Source organism: Mustela nigripes, chromosome 16, assembly GCF_022355385.1.
Source record: "Mustela nigripes isolate SB6536 chromosome 16, MUSNIG.SB6536, whole genome shotgun sequence".
Classification (NCBI taxonomy): domain Eukaryota; kingdom Metazoa; phylum Chordata; class Mammalia; order Carnivora; family Mustelidae; genus Mustela; species Mustela nigripes.
In genome coordinates, this window is record NC_081572.1 from 49,922,394 (window position 1) to 49,926,294 (window position 3,901).

Below are 3,901 nucleotides of genomic sequence, written 5' to 3' on the forward strand. Positions count from 1 at the left end.
TTGTGCAGCTCGAGAATACACAGTTTGTATCTCTTCAGTAGGCCAAGGGCAGCTGGGGCCAGCCAGAGCCCTTGAAGCTGGTGGGAACTTGAGTTAGTCTGGAACCATCAGAGCACCCTCCAGCGCAGAAGGATCTCTCCCCACAAAAATCTTTCTGAGGCCACTGTCCCCACTGGAAAAGGCTGTCTGCCTGATGGGGTTTGGGTTTACCAGGAATCAAAACTCCCAGATGTCTCTTAGTGCAGGATGCCCTAGCGGCCACATAGGCCCCGTCCAGGCAAGTCAGTCTGGATATCTCTCGCTTCACTTTGGGGCAAATATGTACATTTGCATAGGATAGCGTTTAGAATTAGGCAGAGGCTTTGGGGGCCAAGGGTCAGCCTGGCCTCTGGGCATACCTGCCCTGTTCTGCTCGCTGGCTTCCTGCGCTCGTGCACCTCAGGCATGCCCAAGAGGTACCCTTCTAGCCTATTTTGGGGAAAGCAGGGACCTCCAGGCCTGTGGGACTTCAGGTGGTCCAATAGCCTCCTGGGTGGAGGGATCCCCACCCTGACTATCTATCAGAGGTAGACTGAATGTGGCGACAGTCAGTCCCCATTTGGACTGGCTGCCTAGTGGGGCCCCTGGCTTCTCTTGCAAGGAGGAGCCCTTGGCTGCCGCCCCCTCCTGGCACTGGCAAGGCAGTGCAGTTGCCTCCAGGTTGGCATTCAGTGGGAATTTGTGCATTTGTTGAGTCTAAGGCTTTGAATGAGGCAAGATGCTAGGTACCTCCAAATACCCTACTCCTGTGACCTGATCTCTCTGTGCAGTTGCCCTTTCCCATCTGACCTGCAGATGTTTCGTCTGCACGTCGTCAGTCCACATTTCTCTACCTCTTTCTTCGGGGAGAATATATGCTTTTGTGTAGGTTCAGACCCAAATTAGGATGATAACGTGCATCGCCTAGTGCCTGCTGCTAAGACCTTGCCTCTCCCCACAGTTGTCCTAATTTAGGTCCCTTGGCCTACTGGGCCTGCATGCTCATTCTTACCTATCAGTCAGCTTTGGATAGCCATCAGACCCGGCTGATTTCCAAGCACCTGCATAGCTCTCAGGTTAGAGGGAAACTTCTGACATGGCAACTTTAAGTTTGTGACTGTCATTCACCATTTAGACAGATTGCCTAATAGGGTGGCAAGCTTCTCCAGAACTCAAGGCTCCTGGGCACTTCCTTTGGCTGGCTAACCAGGCCAGTGGTCAGGCCCCGACCTGGCAGGGCCGTCGAAGCCCTCCAGCTCTGCCCTAAAGTGGAATAGACCCAATTGTGCAGAGTAAGTCTTGGAAAAATTTAGATGTCCCGTATCCCCAGTAGTTTCCTCCCATTACCCGGTCTCTCTCCTATTCCAGGTCCCTGGTTATCCTGACCTCTGCAGCTTATGTATATGAAGCGTGCACTCTAAGTTGGCATTGGGCTGCAGGGGACACTCTGGGGCTCAGGAGCTAGAGCCAATCTCCAACCACCTGCTTGGCCTCTAGGGTGGAGAGACCCACACTCTGAATATCTGTCTGTGGGCTATTTTACACTAAGGACTGTCAGTCCCATTTGCACTGGCTGTCTCTATGGTGTCCAGGGCTTCTCCATCAATCCAGGCTGCCTAGGTGTCTCTTTTCGGAGGTTATCTCTGGCTGTGCCACACTGCCCAGGCAATCTAGATTTCTCTAGCTCTGCCTTGAGAGAAAATATGCACATTTGTGTAGGTTCAGCCTGGGAATTAGGCATATACTAGCTACATCCAGTTGCTTGCTACTGTGGCCTGGCATCTCCCTACAGCTGCCCTCTTCTAAGTCCCTGGTTCCCCTGACCCATTCTGCCCATGCATGTGCCATAGTACTGTGATGCCAGAGTCTCCCAGTATTGAAGGCTCTGAGGTGTTTCTTTTATAACTTTCTATTCTGACTGTTCCTCTTCAGTCACTTGTCCCTTTCCATATCCGTAGTTACCCTGACTTGGGGTACCCATGTATGTGCAACTAGCACCCCATTAGTTGGTCTTGGGCTGCAGGGTATACTCCACATCTGTGGAGTATCAGCTTGACCCCAACCACCTGAACGGACTCAGGGTGCTGGGTGCCCACATACTGAATATCTTTCTGAAGCTACATTTTGTAAAATGGGTGTTTTCTTATTGGCCATAATAAGCCTTGGAATTAAGCATATGCCAGGTACTTCATATAGTCTGCTACTGTGACCCACCCTCTCTCAACAGATACCCTGTAGAACCAGGCCAGGCTGCTCAGTGATCACTGACAATGTGCATGTGTGCACACGTTGGCCTCTTAAGTTAGGAAGTCTGACCCAGTCCAATCTCTGACTCTTGCACAATCTCTATAGCAGGGAGAGCTTACCCCCAGAAAAATCTGAGGCTTTCTTTTAAATAGGGGACCATTGGTCCCCATTCAGACAGCTGCCTGCTGGGGTTGAGGCTTTTCCAGGAATCCGGGTCCCAGGTAGCATGTAAGGGTGGGATCTGGAACAAGGCAGTTAAAAGGAGAGGCAAGATCCCAGTAACAAGCTCTCTGGAATGACTGGCATCTACCTAACTCCAAGTCTCAGCCTAAATGAATGAGCATTTCTCCCATGAAGGCAGAGCTGGAGGAATCTGGAGTGTCTTGCCGTGGTGGGGCCAGGAGGGATGGCCTGGGTAGCCTCCACTAAAAGGCTTTTAGGGAGACTTCTTTGGAATAAGTCCGAGCCCCCCTTCAGGCAGCTCATCCAAAAAGGGACTAACAATCCTATCTCATTTTTTAAAATCTAAATTCAATTAACCAACTTATAGTACGCCATTAGTTTCAGATGTAGAGTTCAAGTACTTTATCAGTTGCGTGGAACACCCAGCGCTCATCACATCAAGTGCCCTCCTTAATGCCCATCCCCCAGTTACCCCCTCCCCCTCACCCCTCTCCAGCAGCCCTCCATTTGTTTCCTAGAATTAAGAGTCTCCCTCTCTGATTTATTCCCATTCCGTTTTCCCTCCTTCCCCTATGTCCCCCTGCACTACTTCCATTCCACATATGAGTGAAACCATATCATAGTCTGTCTCTGGTTGACTTATTTCACTTAGCCTAATACCGTCCAGCTCCATGCATGTCAATGTAAATGGTAAGATTTCATTTTCTCTGATGGCCGAGGAATATTCCATTGTATACATATACCACATCTTCTTTATCCATTCCTCTATCGATGGACATCTGGGCTCTTTCCATAGTTTGACTATTGTGGACATTGCTGCTATAAGCATTGGGGTGGAGGTGCCCCTTCAGATCACTACATTTGTGTCTTTGGGGTAAATAGTAGTGCAGTAGCTGAGTCGTAGGGTAGCTCTATGTTTTTAACTTTTTTTATTTTTTATTTATTTTTTATTTTTTTTAGATTTTATTTATTTATTTGACAGAGATCACAAGTAGGCAGAAAGTCAGGCAGAGAAAGAGGAAGGGAAGCAAGCTGCCTGCCGAGCAGAGAGCCCGACGCGGGGCTTGATCCCAGGGCCCCGGGATCATGAACTGAGCCGAAGGCAGTGGCCCAACCCACTGAGCCACCCAGGCGCCCCTGTTTTTTAACTTCTTGAGGAGCCTCCATACTATCAGTTCTGTTTCAAATGCAGGCTCAGACAGATCTCCTGGGAATGATTTCTTTCCATCTTGGAGGCTCTGCAGGAGATTGGGGGCCGACCTGAGCCCCACGAGTCTGGAGGGTCCCTGTCAGACAAACCCATCTGGCAGAGTGTGCTCTGTGCATGCACAGGTCCATGCAGGTCGTGGGAGCCATGGACCTGGAACTGTCAACTTCTTGGGGAATCCAGGTTTCATGAGCAGGCTCTTTGGGACCATGGAATCTGCCTAATCCCAAACCTTAACTGAGGGAC